Genomic DNA, 16,891 nt, shown 5'->3' with positions numbered 1-16,891 from the left:
TAACTCTTCTAGTATATTTTTCTGTTTTATTATTAGCGATAGTGTTGTTACTGTTGTAGTTAACTGTTTGTTCTATAGTGTCCCTTTTTTGTGGAACTCGTTTAACTTAGAGAGTTCTTCCCCCTCTCCCCCCTTCTGCTGGTTAGCCGTTTAACTTAGAGGCTTTCCTACTGTTTTTTTTTCTTCTGGGCTAGCCATTTTAATTAGAGGCTATCCTATTACCTTTAAAAAAAAAACAAAAAAAAAACCTTTATCTATATCCTTCTAGATAGTACTTGTGTGCTTTTTTTGTAGAGCTGAATATTGTTATTCTTATTGTCGATTAAATTGGTTGGTTTCCTTTTTCCAGTACAGCATGTCCAAGGAAGCTAAGGTTTCTGGGTTTAAGAAGTGTGACTCATGCTGTCAGAAAATGTCTCTGACAGATGGGCACACTTCTTGCGTCTATTGTTTAGGCACTGTGCACCTGCAAGACTCTTGTTCTGTTTGCCATGCCTTTAGTCCAAGAGTCCTGCAGGAGCGTAAGAATAAGTTGATTCTTAGGGATCTGTTAAAGTTCCAGGATTCACCGGCCAAGAGTTCACAGCCAGTGAAATCCCCTAAATCCACTAAGCCGTCGGCTCCAATTTCGGAGCCGACTTATCAGAGGCTTCGGAGCCGTCGCGGAGCCACAAGAGTCTGAGGTCCCCTTCCTTAGAGTCAGTGCATTCGGCTCCTCTGTCTCCTTTACTTCAAAGCGAGTGTAGCCACCGATACCATCACTCCTCTCGATCCTCTAGGCTGTCGGATCATGATGTGGAGAGAGTAGTCAGTAGGTTGCTAAAGTCACAGGCACTAGCTAAATTGTTGTCCAGCCCTCCTCAACAGGTATCGGCTCCGTCCACTTCTCTTGATGTTCCTCCTCCGACTCCAATGAGTTTGGAGCCGGAGTTTGTTGGGGTTCGAGTAGTGGAACTGTCGGCTCCGATAACTCTATCTCCTTCAGTTCCAATGTCGGCTCCGATTCCCTCAGTGGTACCTTCCATCAAGGGATCTGGGTGCCATGGCTCCCTCGTCGGCTCTGAGGGGGCGACTGGCATCGGACCCTTGTCCAACTCCGTTCTCCCTCTCGGAGCATCGGCGCAGGTGAGCTCGGCTCCAACATCGGCCTTGGAGCCGTCCCCCTCGGTGCGGAGAAAGATTCCTATTTCTTCGGAACCAGAACTTTCTCTGCCTCGTGGCAGGGACGCCTTTGACGTCATGCAGAGTGTGCTATCCAATGAGTCAGCTCCACTTTCAGCCCCACCAGCTCCGTCCCCGGTAGTGCCTGTGCCAACCTCTGCTCCTCCTCCAGACCCTAAGCGTAGGGAACCGATGCTCCAGGACACCCCATTGGGTGCTTCCTCCTCTTCCGAGGCCTCTCCTGATCATGCAGAGGAGCCCCCTTGGAAGAAAAAGTGTAAGAGGAAGCACATTGACTCCCCTGAGTCTGTCACTTCTGATACAGACTTAGATGATTCAGAAGGGTCCCTGAGATCCCCCTTGAAAGATGTTTCCTTCTCAGACATCCTGGAAATGCTTAAGCAGAGGGGAAACTGGAATCCCCTAGCCCCTACCGAGGATGAGTCTGTATTTCTAGATGCTTTCAGTTCCCGACCTTCCACCTCCTGGGTTTCTCCGCCTTTCGATCTACTTATGGCAGTGGTGGCTCGAAAGGCTTGGTCAGCTCTGGATACAGTGGAACCAACTCCGAGGAGACCTGGTAAATTCAATAGAGCATCCCAGCATAAGCAATTCCTTTCTAAAGGTGTTCCTGTTGATGCCATGGTGGTAGCAGCAGCCACCAAAAAAGAGTTAGCGGAGACCTCTACATCTATCCATTCCACTAACAAGGAGTCTGGGACGATGGACAGATACCAGAAGCGAATGTTTGCTTCAGCGACCTTCTCCATGAGGTCACTGAACTACCTATGTAATTTTACCCGACTTCAAAGGGATCTCCTTAAAGAGCTCAGAGATACCCTTCAAGATCCAACAGCTAAGGGAGCACAAGCCAAAGTAGCTTCCCAGCTAGCGATGCTTAATTCTGTAGTTAACTCCTCCATGAGGCTCATTTCCTATGCAGCCGATGGGGCGAGTAGAGCCACAGGTATTGGTGTGGCCCTTAGGAGGCATGCGTGGATGTGGCTGTGAAACTTTGCGGAACCCTTTCAAGCATCCTTCACCAACACCCCCTTTGATGGTTCCTTTCTTTTTGGACCACAGGTGAAAGACACTTTGACTAGGTGTGAGCAAGAAGTCAAGACTCTCTGTGTTGTGGGAGTTCGTTTTTCTACTCCCTCTAGACCTTACCCCAAGGGTCAGAAGAGTGGGAAGATGTGGTTCTGTAAATCTCAGGGAGCCTTGCCTGACACACGTAGTGATTTTTCCTCCAGAGGCAGAGGGGGAAACAATAATAATAGATGCCGCCCTCATGGCAGAGGCGGTCCACAGAACCAGGGCAACAGAGAATCTTTCTCTGACAAGCCCTTCCAGCATCCCTGAAGAGTTAACCGGCTGCTCACCTCTGGAGGCAGTTGGGGGAAGACTTTCACTGTACCCAAAAGCCTGGCAAAGTTTAACACAAGACAGATGGGTATGGTCCATTATATCCGGAGGTTACAAAATTCCCTTGCATCAACCCCCCTTACAGTCAAGGAAGACCCTTCCAGATGTTTCACCCAATCTGAAGGAGCAAGCAGTAATAGAAGTTTCAAAACTGCTAGAAAAAAGAGCCATCCAGGAAGTCCCGGCAGACCAGCATGGATCCGGAACTTGCTCAAGGTTCTTTTTAGTACCAAAAAAGACAGGGAACTGGAGAGCGATTCTGGATCTCAGCAGACTAAACAGGTCTGTACAAAGAACAAAGTTTTGGATGGTCATGCTACAGTCCATTCTACCCTTTCTGGGTCAGGACAATTTGATGTGCTCGATAGATCTTCAGGAAGCATACTACCATATCAAGATGGACAGGTGCTCCAGGAGATATCTTTGCTTCCGGCTGGGGGCCAGTCATTATCAGTTCAGAGTTCTGCCCTTTAGTTTCACCACAGCCCCCAGGGTGTTCACCAAATGTATGGCAGTGGTCACGGCTCACCTGAGACGTCAAGGATTCCAGGTGTTTCCATATCTGGATGACTGGCTCCTCACTGCTACCACCAGGCATCAATTCCTACAAGTGCGGGACTACACAATCACAATCTGTACCCACCTAGGCATTACAACAAATTTCGAAAAATCTGCCTTGTTGCCCTGTCAATCTATCACTTACATAGGAGCAGACTTGGACACAAGGAATATGTTTGCAAGGCTGCCACTAGAAAGGGTGTCTGCAATTCATCAGCAAGTACAAATTCTAATGCAGAGCAAAAGGATCCAAGTCACGTACGTCCTTCAAACTCTGGGTTCCATGGCAGCAGCCATTCTTCTAATCCCACTAGCGTGCTTTCATATGAGAATTCTTCAGTGGCTTCTGTTCATGCAGTGGTCTTTCCAAGAGCTACCCATGACTCACATGATCCTGATCACGGATGCATGCAAAAGACATCTTTCTTGGTGGATGGTCTCCCCACTAGTTACTCAGGGCAGACCTTTAATACAACCCCCTCCAGTAGCCACAGTGATGACAGACGCCAGCCTGATGGGGGGGTGGGGCATTATCTGGGCAGGACAGTCCAAGGCACTTGGCAACCTCACAAGTACCATCTGCACATAAATGTCCTAGAAATGAGAGCCGTGCTCCTGGCGTTGCAAGCCCTTCAAGACTTTCTGCCTTCTGGTACCATTGCTGTCCAAATGGACAACATGTCAGTGGTGTGGTACATCAACAAGCAGGGCGGAACCAGATCCTACCCCCTGTGTTGAGAAGCACTCAAGACTTTGGCAGTGGGTGATTTCCTCCCAACATTTTCTGATTGCGACGCACATCCCTGGGAGATCCAACGTCATAGCGGACAGGCTCAGCAGAGCTATCCTTATGCCTCACGAGTGGTCTCTGAATCAGGAAGTTGCAAATCTTATTTTCCACAAATGGGGATAGCCTTGCTGCGATCTCTTTGCCACTCCCTTCAACAGCAAATGCAGCAACTACTTCTCCCTTCTTCCGCTTCAGAGTCACATTCCCAGAGACGCTCTAGTCCACGATTGGCCCCAGGGACTTCTTTATGCCTTTCCTCCCTTTCCCCTGATACCCAGACTTATACAGGAAGCAATATCGTTGGGTTGCAAAATGATCCTCATTGCCCCCTACTGGCCTCGACAGATATGGTTCCCGTTCCTGCACCGTTACCTTCTCGATAAGCTCTGGACTCTGGACCCAATTCCAGACCTCCTGGTTCATCAGTCAGGCAGGTTGCATCAGTCCCTCCAAACTCTCCAGCTCACAGCTTGGTTGCTCCACTTACAACCTTAGCTAGGCTTCCTAGCATTTCCCCAGCAGTCCGTGAGATTATCGTCTCCTCTCATAAGCCTACAACAAAGAAAACTTATGCTAGCAAATGGAAACATTTCTCTTGTTGGGCAGGGGCTAGGAATGTGGATCCCTTTTCAGCCCCAGTCCATGAAATTCTGGAATTCCTAGCACAACTGTTTCACTCCGGGTCTGCTTCCACTACAATCAGGGTACAATTAGCGGCCATTTCTAACTTTCGTGTTGGTTTGTCAAATTCTAACATTATGTCTCATAAGCTCTGTAAAGCTTTTTTGAGAGGGACATCTCTTCTTAGGCCTCCAGTGAGAGATCCCCCTCCTCCTTGGGACCTTAATTTAGTCCTAACTTCCTTAATTCTGCTCCCTTTTGAACCGGCAGTGTCCTGCTCCATCAAGTTTCTATCTTGGAAGACATTCTTTTTGGTAGCTATTACCTTCAACCAGACGCGTTTCCGAACTTCAGGCGCCATGTGTTCATCCTCCCTACTTGGTGTTTCATAAGGACAGGGTTGCTCTGAGGACTAATCTTTCGTTTCTTCCTAAAGTCTGCTCAGAAAATAATTTAAACCAATCTATAGATCTTCCTGTGTTTTTCCCTAATCATACCAACAAGGCAGAGTACAAACTACACCAATTGGACGTCCATAGACAATTGCATTTTTACCTGCGCAGAACTAAAGAAATAAGGAAGTCGGACCAATTATTCCTTTCTTATGCCTTAGGCAAACAAGGTTTCCCAGTTTCCAAGGTAACTTTGTTAGGATGGTTATCACGCACTATTACTTTCACTCATCAGTTAAGGAATAAAGAGTTACTTATTAAACCAAAAGGTCATTCTACTAGGGCCTTGGCCACCTCTGTAGCCTTCCAGTCTAGGTTGCCCATGGATTCTATCTGTGCAGCTGCCACGTGGGCAAACCCTCATACCTTTATTTCTCATTACAAGTTGGATATGGTCTCCAGGAGCAGAGCTGACTTTGGTTCCACTATTCTGAAGAGTCTGTTCCACTGAGCCACCCAGGATGTTAGGTGCTAGGGACGCTGTCCCAACCAGCAAGAACGAAGGCAAGATAGACAACTTAACATAAAGAAGTTATGTACCTACCATAACGTTCCATGTTAGTTGTCTTCATCTCACCTTCCTTCTTGCATCCCACCCTCCGTCCCCTTGTCCTAGTGAACCGAGAGGAGTTTCTGTTTCACTGGCTGAGTGTTCTCTTGTTTTCCTCTATTGACTTAGAGAATATGGCAGGTATAGTCAACCAATTATTTTGACTGGTTTATTCTCTTGTTATGTCTGGAGTTAGCTATTTCAAATGAGATCTGGGTAGCTATCGCTAGGCATTATGGGATAAGGGGTAGCCTCGAGCCAGTAAACAGCTCTCGCGCTATTGAAGATGGCCGAGTCAGAGCTGAGGATCGGCTCCGAACCCAACCAGCAAGAAGGAAGGTGAGATGAAGACAACTAATGTGGAACGTTATGGTAGGTACATAAATTCTTTTTCTAGTCTGAATTTATTTGTTTTAGTGTGGTTGTGAAGCTCTCTGAAATGCTGGAGATGTGGAGTTTTATATTTTTGCCATTCTTTCCATTCTTTGCCTATGTCTTGCATTCTGAGAGCTAGTTTGTGGTGTTTGTTTTTATTTTCTTGTTTCTAGAGTTGAGAGCCAGTTTGTGGTGTTTGTTTTTATTTTCTTGTTTCTAGGGTGTGCATTGCTGTTTAGGATATTGAAGAAAATAGTACTGAATTTACTTACAGCATCATCCAAAGGGAAGGTTTTTAAGATGTTCCAGTTGATGGATGATTGGCTAGTAAGGAATGCCTCTGGGTTAACGTTATACAAGTTACTAATTGTTTTATGGACTTACTGTTTGAGTGGAAGTCTGTTTGTGTAGGTTGGGAGGCAATAGGTTCATAGGTTAGGTTCATAGGTTGGTACAGGGCTATCTGCCCGAAGGCATATATTAGCCCAGCCACGTTGTGTGGTATTCACCGCCCCTTTAGTAGTTCCCTAGACCCTTGTACTAGCAGCTAGTACCCTTGGCCCCTATCTAGTAGCGCTGTTGGTGTGATCCCGGGTGTGAACTTTGTTACCCATCCACTCATCAAGGTTCCTCTTGAAGAGTGATAGTGAGGGGCTCTGTCTTATGTAGATCGGGACCCTGTTCCATAGTAAGGGAAGTCTCTGCGAAGGGAATCTATCCCTCCAGCATGTTCTATTCATTGTTGCGTTGAGGTTTATATCCCTAGAGTGTGTAGCTTGAGTAGATTTGGTTTTGTGAAGATGGAGCATGTTCAACAATTCTGGGTTGGACATGGCTCTGTACGTTAGACAGAGATCGCCTCTGAGAAAGCGGTATGGAACAGAGAACAGTCTTAGCTTTTTCAATCGTGATGCATAGGGCAACTGTTTTGAGGCCGGTAATCCTCTTGGTTGGGTACCTTTGTGGTCTCTCCAGCTGCTGGAGATGTCTAGCCAGGTACATTCCAATTGGTGCATTGTACTCAATAATGGGTCTGATGAGGGAAGAGTAGAGGGGCACCATTACATCCTTAGATCTTGATGTGAACCCTTTCGTGATCAGATGTGTCACATAGAAGGATTTTCTAACCACTTTGGCAACATGGTTATCAAAGGAAAGCTGACTATCTACTTGGGTCCCTAGATCCCTTATTTCTTCTTCAGATTTTAGGGGATTACCTCCTGTGTTGTAGTTTGCGGGTACTCTGTTTTTTCCAAAGGGGATTACTACACAGTTTTTTGCATTTAGCTTGAGACCATGGCTTTGACACCATGCATCAGTCTCATTTAGGCCCTTCTGGAGGATCTCCATGTCGGCCAGAGACTCTGTTATAGCACCCAGTTTGCAGTTGTCCGCAAACTTAGTCAGCCACAGCCCTTCCGTGCTTGCCTGTACTTCTGAGAAGTATATGCCAAACAGGAGGGGCCCCAGGACAGAGCCCTGAGGCACACCACTCATTACTGGTCTGGATTCGGACATAGATCCCGCTACTCTTACTTTATGGGATCTGTCTGAGAGCCAGTTTGCGATCCATCTTGTGACATAAGGGTTTATGCCCAGGCTGGTGAGCTTTCAATAATACCTGAATGGGGAATGGTGTCAAATGCTTTAGCAAGGTCAAGGTAAGCCGTGTGTACCTCCTTTCCCTTATCTATAGCCTGAGTAACTGTCTCAAAGAAATCCACCAGGTTCAGGAGGCATGATCTGCCCTTGACGAAGCCGAACTGTGTGGGGTCCAGCGACTGGAGGTTCCCAATCTCTCCATTTATGAGTTCCATAATGATTCGCTCCATAGCCTTACAGATCGGACTGGTCAGGCTTATTGGTCGGTAGTTCCCAGGGTCAGTTGTGGCTCCACCCTTGTGTAGCGGGACCACCATTGCCATGTGCCATTCTATGGGCACATATCCTGTGGAGAGGCTGAGACTGAACAGGGTATTAAGATGTGGGGTTAATTCCTTTTGGAGCTCGCGTATGACACAGCCTGGGACACCATCTGGTCCCATGGAGGCAGTGTTTTTAGCTTTAGATAGAGCCTTGTTAACCAACGTATCAGTAATAATTGGACTTACACAATCCCCTAGAATGGTAATAGGCCCTGTAGGTGGTGAGGGGGGGGGATTTGCACTGAACCTGTCAGCCAAGATGTTGGCAATGTCAGAAGGGTCAGTGTATCAATCACTGAGAAAGTCTGATAGTGTACCTGTGGAGACAAATTCACTAGGGTCTGCTGCTAGGATCCAATCCTGTAAGGTTGCTTTTGGTTTTACAGTGGTATGTGGTGCTGTTAATATGTTGATTAAAGCCATGCAGGTTTATACTGGATATAGCAAAGCTGGATGGAAGGTCCAGCCAACTGATGTTGACACCCCCTAATAGTAGTATTTCTTGTGGAATGGTTATAGATATTCAGTGCAGTTATATTGTCACCAGGGGGATGTAAAGGCCAATGATACATATTTATTTATATATATTTAGTTTTAGTAAACTGCTACAGAGTTCTTCTGAGTTGAATTTTGGCATAGGTTCATTATTGTGGGAAATGTGATAGTAGTTGGAAGATAACAATGCAACACCATCTCCTTTGCTCTTTATTTGGTCATTGTGAATGACATTGTAACCAGGTGGTGTTATCTCAGAATCACTTATGTTAGGTTTTAGCCAAATTTCAGTTACGGCTAGAATAATAGGATAATATTGGGGATATCCAGGCATGTAGTTCAGTGATTTTACTTCTTTGCTTCTCATACTTATGATGACAAAAGTTAAGAGTTCTAAGGTGTGGTGTTGGCAACTCTCAACCTCTTACAGCAAGAAATCTGGACAAAGCCAGAAAAATAATGGGAGGCTGGGGGGACAAAGGTCCAAAAATAGACAATTTTCAAATATTGCGCTTACAAACTTAGAAAGGTGATACAATAAAAGGTTTGCATTAGCATGGATTTTCTGAAGGGTTGAATTTTTTGAAGTGTATAAGGTCTGAGTCTCAAGTATTTGACTTTATTCCTCAAAGATTTGGCAATGATTTGCTAGAAAACCACAATTTTATGAATAACAGGCCAAAAATATGAGGAACAAATCTGGCCAAACTGCAAAAATGTGTACAGTTGAGACGTATGGTGGTTGGTAATTGTGAAGTTAGACTGGGGAGGGGACCAGTCTTGGTGATGTTGGTGAAAAGTAGGGCCAGTGCTAGGGTAAATTTCACCCCAAGAGGATTTTTAGTACAATGCAATTCTGTTTCTGTTTGTTTTTTGCAAGTTATTTTTAAAAGTAATTTTATTTTGAGCTGTTTTGAGACGGAGTTGTCTGTATTCTGGGTAAAGGTGGGGAGGGGGCACTATTACATATCTTTGGTGTGATAAGCAGAGATTTCAGTGAGATGGATGAGTTGCTGGTCGGGACAGAGTTGGAGAGATGTTAATTGTTATTATTGAGTTAGTGTAAGATGACATGTAGCACAACAAGATTAGAATAGAGGACAAGCTATTGAGTAGCACTATAATGCATTTCTTGGCACTGAGTTTTAGATCTTGACTTTGGCACCAGTCATTTGTCTGCATTAGACCCTTTTGTAAGAGGTTTGTGTCATGGGGTGACTCTATGATAGGTCCCAATTTACAGTTATCTGTGAACTCAGTCAGCCAAAGGCCTGTGATATTAGTCTTTTACCTCTGATAAGTAGATGCCAAATAGGAGCAGTCCCAGTAGGGAGCCCTGAGGTATCCAACTGGTGACCGGTCTCTTAGTGGAGGTGGTATCAACAATCCTGACTCCATGGTCCTATCCGTGAGCCTGCTGGCAAATTAGTGAGTTATATAGGGGTTTATGCCCAATTTGGTGAGTTTCTCAATGATACCCAAGGAAGGTATTGTGTTGAACACCTTAGCCAGATCCAGGTAGGCAGTATGCACCATTTTCTATTCATCCATTGCATTGGTGACCTTCTCAAAGAAGTCCACCAGGTTTAGTAAGCATGATCTTCTCTTGACAAGACCTAACAGGGTAGGGTGTAGTGTCTGTAGGTTGCCTATGTATTTGTTGATCATTTCCATGGTAATTTGTTTTATGGCTTTGTATATTGGACTAGTCAGATTAATAGGTCTGCAGTTTACATGGTCAGTTGATAGTCCTCCCGTGTGAAGTGGGTACAAAGCCTGTTTTGAGGCTATAGTTGAAAAGTGACTCAAGTGGCCCTAATAGGTCATGCTTCCAGTTATTTAGGATGCATCCCAGGATATTGTCAGGGCCCTTTGAGGCTGTGTTTTTGGCTTTAGCAAGTGTTGCCAGAATCTACTCCTTGTTAGTAATTGGGGGGATTATGCTAGTAGGTATTTCATGGAGGGAGGTGGGGGGAGAGAAGTGATTTCCTGAGTCAATTGACACAGGAGTCCTTCCTCGGCTCCAGTAGCAGTGTTTACCTTAGAGGCTGTGGAAAGGGCTTTGGTAGGACCAAGAAGTAGGTGCATGCACCAAGTTTGGATCTGTCCCTACACCCAGTGGAACCTGTTTCTTATGCCTCTCATTCAAAACAACAGGGACTAGCAGAGCCCATAGGCTTCAAGAGTACTCTGCACTCAAATCCCCAGTCTGATATTGACCTGTCTACACCACAACCACAGACACATGTTCCAAGGAAACAGACATGCAAGTGGAATCACACAGAATTTCCTGAGTTAATCTCTGAGGTCATGGATTTGGATGAGGAAGAAGGATCCATCAAATCCCCCCTGGAGAACGTCACATTTGTAGACATCATGGAATTGATGAAGCAGAAAGGGGGGGTTGGTCCACTGAAACTCCTTCTACGGATAAATCTTGTGTTTCTTGAGGCTTTTGGGTCTGACTCATTTGTGTCCTGGGTGGCTCCCCCTTGCAGTGCCCTCATAGATCTTATGGTACAGAGGACATGGAAGTACCATGATATTACAGAGCTAATCCCCAAAAAGCTGGCAGAATGTTAGAAACCCCAAAAGATAAGAAGCATTGGTAATAAGGACCCCCAGGAGATGCCGTGGTAGTAGCAGCAGCAACAAAGAAAGAACTGCCTGAGGAAAGTTCTTTTATCCATCCCCCTAACAGAGAGTAAAGACCATTGGACTGATTAGGGACCTTTGCTCTCTGAGTACTGAACTAATTACACACTTGACACGTTTTCAGAGGGACTTGATCAAGGAGATTTCAAAGTCTGTCTAGGGTAACTTGCATTAGGCTGTCCAAAAAAATAGACACCCAGATGTCTACCCTGCAATCTACCTCTAATGTATCTATGCGCCTGTGTTCCAGTGCAGCAGATTATGTAGCAAAAGCAGCTGGTACAAGCATTACCATGTGTTGCCATACCTGGATGCATCTGTACAATTTCATGGAAAGCTTCAAGGCATCCTTTATTAATGCCCCTTTTGATGATTCCACTCTTTTTGGACCCAAAGTTAAAGTGACGCTTAACAGGTGTGAGCAAGATAGTAAGATCCTGCCTGCCATAGGAATCCATTTCTCTACCTCACAGAGATCCTATTCCAAGGTAGACACCCCAGAGGCAGAGGAGGAGGCAACTCGAATGAACGTTGCCCTGAAGACAGAAGCAGACAGCAGAAATTCTACCAGCATCCCTGAAGGGTTACCTGTCTGTTGCACTCTGGAGGTAGTTGGAGGATACTTAACCTTGAATCCAGAAGCCTGGCAAAACATTAGTTCAGATTCTTGGGTGTTAAGGATAATTACCAGGGGCTATACCATTTTCTTTTTTTTTTTTTTATCCCCAAAAGAAAAGATTAAAGATTCCAAATATTTCACCTGATCAGTTGGAATTTGCTGCAAAAGAAGTTTCAGAGTTACTGGAAAACAAGATTCATCCAACAGGCCCCCCGACCAGTTAGAATCTGGAGTCTATTCCAGATTCTTTTTAATTCCAAAAAAGGCAGGAGACCTCATGCCAGTATTGGACCTCGGCCACCTCAATCAGTTTGTCAAACAGATGAGTTTCTGGATGGTCATGGTACAGTTGATACTATCTCTTTTGAGGAAGAATGATTATATGTGTCTGTAGAGGATTTATATTACGTGATCGAATGAATTAACTTTACAGCCAAACTAAGTCCCCCCCCCCCCCTAACTAAAGATGCCAACTCTGACATCGCTCCACAGTGGAGAAAATGGCAAAATCCAGTGAACGGACAAGGGAAATCTTTCCCTGCATTAAATTGGCCATTCACTGTTGTTTGCTTTCGATATTACGTGTTCGATCACCTAATCATTTGATCACATAATATAGACCCTCTTTACATCTCCTAGATGTCTGCTACCATATAAAAATTCAAAGGCAGTCCAGGAGATGTCTCTGTTTCCATCTAGGAGCCATTCATTACCAATTCAGATTATTGCCATTTGGGCTCACCACAGCTCCCCAGGTGTTCACCAAGATTGTGGCAGTGGTAGCAGGTCATCTATGAATGCAAAGGATCCAATTATTCCCATATTTAGATTTTTGGCTTCTAACTGCTACTTCCAGGGACCTACTGTTACAGCATCAAGTATTACTACTCTGTCTTGCAGATCAGTTTGGGTAATAATCAACCATGTGAAAACCCAGCTGCCCCTTATTCAGCAGACAGAATTCATAGGATGTCATATCAACACAGTTAAACAAATTGCCAGACCCCCTGCAGCAAGAATGGTGTCATTAAGATTGGTGGCTTCTCAGGTATTTCAATACTCCCACCCACAAGCAAGATTGATTCTTTGTTTATGAGGTCTGATGACCTATAGACCATAACTTTATTTACATTGGCAATATATCATATGAGAGTATTGCAGCGGACTCTCTCTGTCCAGTGATCACAGAGTCCTCATCCCCTCAATACTAGAATTCATCTCATTCAGGTATTAAGAAACCATATAAAGTGGTGGATAACCTCTCCCTCAGTTACAGAGGGAAGAATCATTTGTCTACCAACACCCCAGGCCACAGTAACCATGGACACTTCCCTTCTTGTACTAGCCCCAGCAGGTTGGGTTCCCCTTCCTTTGGCTTTGTTTGTTACACCTGCCCAGGGTACTGGATCCCACTCTGGATCTTCTGAGTCATCCATCCAGGATGCCTCTACCAGACCTAGACTCCCTAAAGCTAACCACATGGTTTCTCCAATTTCAGTGATAGCCAGAGATGCCAGGCTGTCTTCTCCAGGAGTTCACATAATTTCTACTTCTCAAAAGCAATCTACCAAAAAGGCTTACGGTGATTTTCCATTTGGACATTATCAAAAGGACTGGACCCCTTTTTGGCCCCTGCTCCATCGATACTGGAATTTCTTTCACAGCTCTTTCACCAAGGATCTGTTTTTTTACCATCAAAGCTCTAATGGCTGCCATTTTAAGTTTTCATGTAGGCCATAATGGCATTTCCATTGTTTCTCTTAGAATATCTAAAGCCTTCCTCAAAGGACTTTTATCTCCAGTTCTAGACCCAGTTCCTCAGTGGGATATCTCAAGTTTACTTTAGTCATTGATGCAGAAAACCTTTGAGCCAGCAGCCTCAGCTGACCTGAAGTACATTTCTTGGAAAACAGTTTTCCTAATTGCTGTTACATTCACTAAACAAATTTCTGAATTACAAGCTGTGTCATCTAAGTCACTTTTTCTCATTTTCCATAAAGACAGTGTGTCATTGAGATCAAAACCTACATTTTCCCAGAGATCTCTGCTGAACCAAATTTGAATCAATCCATTGATTTACCATCTTTTTTCCAAGTTTCATTAAGAAATGCAAACATACTGTTCATATTTAGATGTTCACAGACAGATCAGATTCTAGTTACGCTGAACCAAAAATATTAGAAAATCAAATCAACTGTTTGTTCATAGGTTCATAGGTTGGTACTAGGCTATCGGCCCTAGGGCCTATACAAGCCTAGCCATAACAATTCCCTGGCTATTTCTTCCCACACTATTTACTTCCCTGGACCCTCTTCCAGAGCAAAATTGAGAAGTCATGTGTTAAAAGCTATAATTTCTAAGTGACTTTCAGACTGTATTTCTTTTGTATAGAAAACTTGAGGGTTGCCTCTGCACTCAAAACCAAAAGCTGATTCCACTAGAGCAATTGCTACCTCTACAGCATTCGTGAAGAATTCCCATTGATAATATTTGTGCAGCAGCAACTTGGTCAATGGTTCATACATTTATTTCTCATTCCAAATTAGATGTGCAGTCTAGAGCTCATTCATCCTTTGGCTCTACCGTTCTCAGCAATGTCCTTCCTTGATACCATCCAAATCACTATAGGCCAGTTTGGGAATCTGTCCCAAATGCTGAATTGGACGAAAATAGATAACATTGAATATGAAAGTTATGAACTTACCATAACAATAGATCTGTGTCATCTCATTTTCATCCTGTTCAACAGCCCTCCTACCTTCCCCCTTCCAAATTGCCACCTGCAAACTTCTGGTGTTCATACAGGCTTCGACCAAGATCTTGTCTGCTTGAGGTTGCATTTCCCAGGTTGGCATATTTAGTAAGCTATTTTTTTTATTCTAAGTTGTTCTTTTTTTTTTTCTCTATGGTTAGTAAGGGTTAGCAAATTCAGTCTGAGGTAATTTAGGTTGAAGAAGGGTATTGTGGGTAGGGTAGAAGTCAGAGTCTTGGATCCAAAGCTCTGTAAGAAGGTATCGAGGTCTGACCTGATTGGACCCCACAACCTTAATATTAAACTGGCCCAAAATGAGACAAAATGGAGCTATCATTATGATATGCACAGAATTTTTGCTTCTTGCTTATGGTTGCTCAGTTGGCTTCAGGAGTTCTGTGCAGAGAAGGGTCTTGTGTGGCTAACACTTTAGCAATGTGGCTAGGTGGGATATTGTCTCTATTTTAAAATGGAGCTTTGGTAGGGTTTGTTCTTTCATGACACACAATGCAAGATGTAGATCTCTTCCTAGTATCCTGTAAGAGACAGAGAACAGGGATAGGACTTCATACCTATCTTGTTAATGAAGAGATTTTAGATTAACAACCTTTTTTGTTAGGAATATTTGTTGCCTTTCTAACTGCACACTATGTTTGGCTAACTAAGTTCTGAAAGGGGAATAGTACTATTGCAAATTTACATCTGGGTTCATGAATGATAACACTTAGCTTACTGTCATCAGTGAATCTGGTAAGCTGTAAACATGAATTTATGATATAGAGATCAGGAAAAGTATATGCCAAAAAAAGAAGGGACCAAGAACTGAGCCTTTTGGTACTGTAGTAACTTTTTATTTTCTTTAGTTTCTTAGGCCACCTCAAATATATGAGTACTTTCATCCAGTCTGAAATTCATTTAAGGGTCAACCCTGAGGCCGTTTAGCTTATTTCCAGTGCCAGTGTGGTAGCATAGTGTCAAAGGCGTTGGCCAGATGCATATATGCTGTATGGGCTGAGTGACCTCTTTCCAGTGCCTCTGTGACATTTTAGAAGAAATTTACTAAATGAAATGATCATGACCTATCCTTGACAAAGCCTAACTAATTTGAATATTTTACTTTATGAAGTCAGATTGAATACTTTCCTTGGTCATGCAAATTAGTCCAGTTATGCTGATGGTTTTGTAATTATTGGGGTCTGTGGTAGGGCCCCTTTATGAAAGGGCAGTAGAGAAGCTGTTTCCATACCTCATGGACATAGTCTGTAGCTAGGCTTAAGTAAAATGAATGTTTGGCTTTATTTACTAGGCTTCAAGGTAAATTGTCTGCACCCATGGAAGAAGAGTTTTTAGTTTTTACATAGTGCAGTCAAGACCTTGTACATGATGATCCTAGGGTGTATGGGACTCTGGGATCTGCGGACATCCAGTGACTGTTTCTGACACAAAATTAGCACTGAATCTGTCTGCATGTAAGTTAGTTACACTGTATCTTTATGGTCAGCAGGTGTAATGCTATTTAGTTCAGAATGTTGTTGGGTTTTATTTCTCAGTTTTCTAAGGTAGTTAAAGAAGGATTTGTAGATGTCTTTCACCATCCCTTGTCTGCAGTCATTCACTGCTGACCAGTGTCTGCATGTCAGGGTACAAAAAGGAAGTGAGCTAGTGCCATCTTCATTTTCAATGCTTTTTTTGCAGTGTAATCCAATGTTTGACAAAGTGAGTCTTAGCATTGTCAGTCCATTGGTCAGATTAAATTACCAAAAATGTAGGAAGCCTCAGATAAGTACCCCACTGAGGCATTTTTTCACATCTCTTTATGAATTATACTTGTTTGTGTACAAGAAAGTTAATAATTGCATTTCCTGTGAGAAGCAGATTCTCCCACAAGGATTTCCATTCATGCTGTCCTATTTACTTATGCCTACAACACAACTTTTCTTCTCCATCCTGTGCTAGGTTTAATTCTAAAACTATTAAACACCTGAACCAGTCCATTCAGCTACATATGGATTCTGCTAGGGCATGGCCCATCGCATGCTTCAGCACCTACCGTTTCCCAGGCCATCATCCCCCAAAAAGCCTAAGGATAAGCATCTGAATGAGAAGCATCCAGGACACATCCAAACGCTTAACAAAAGTTGATGTGGCTGACTCAGGTGAGGCACCTTTGCAGCCCTCTGGTCTGACACCTGCTTAGGCTGGAGTCCTGTGGCGTAACCATTTCAGATTCAAAGACTACACAGGACCACACCTCACAGTCAAACAAGAGACCTACATCGGTTGCATCTGAAGTTGCTGTGCAGGCCTCCGCTTCTTACACCGGAACACTGGTGAAGGCAGTATCTGTTATTGTAATTAGAAGATGTCACTGGGAACTGAATAGAGGTTACAGCTGCCTGCCTGTGAACAGAGGACTTTATTTCTCCTAAGACCAGGGCACTCAAACCCAAGAGGTCTTCAGGTTGACCCCTACTGTCTCAGTCCAGTGCTTTATCATCTCAGGGCACTGCACA

At 44.0% G+C, this 16,891-nt stretch overlaps 1 protein-coding gene across 1 annotated transcript in view; it reads left to right on the top strand.

Annotated features, from left to right (window-relative positions):
• The window catches only part of CCDC91 (coiled-coil domain containing 91), a 1,729,462-nt gene that overhangs the window by 859,061 nt on the left and 853,510 nt on the right, over positions 1 to 16,891 (top strand). The gene's annotated exons all lie outside the window — the stretch shown is intronic.

This window comes from Protopterus annectens, chromosome 11.part0, assembly GCF_019279795.1.
Source record: "Protopterus annectens isolate FY-2018-M chromosome 11.part0, PAN1.0, whole genome shotgun sequence".
Classification (NCBI taxonomy): domain Eukaryota; kingdom Metazoa; phylum Chordata; order Ceratodontiformes; family Protopteridae; genus Protopterus; species Protopterus annectens.
The sequence above is the reverse complement of the archived record's forward strand: the minus strand, read 5'-3'. Positions and strand labels throughout refer to the sequence as shown.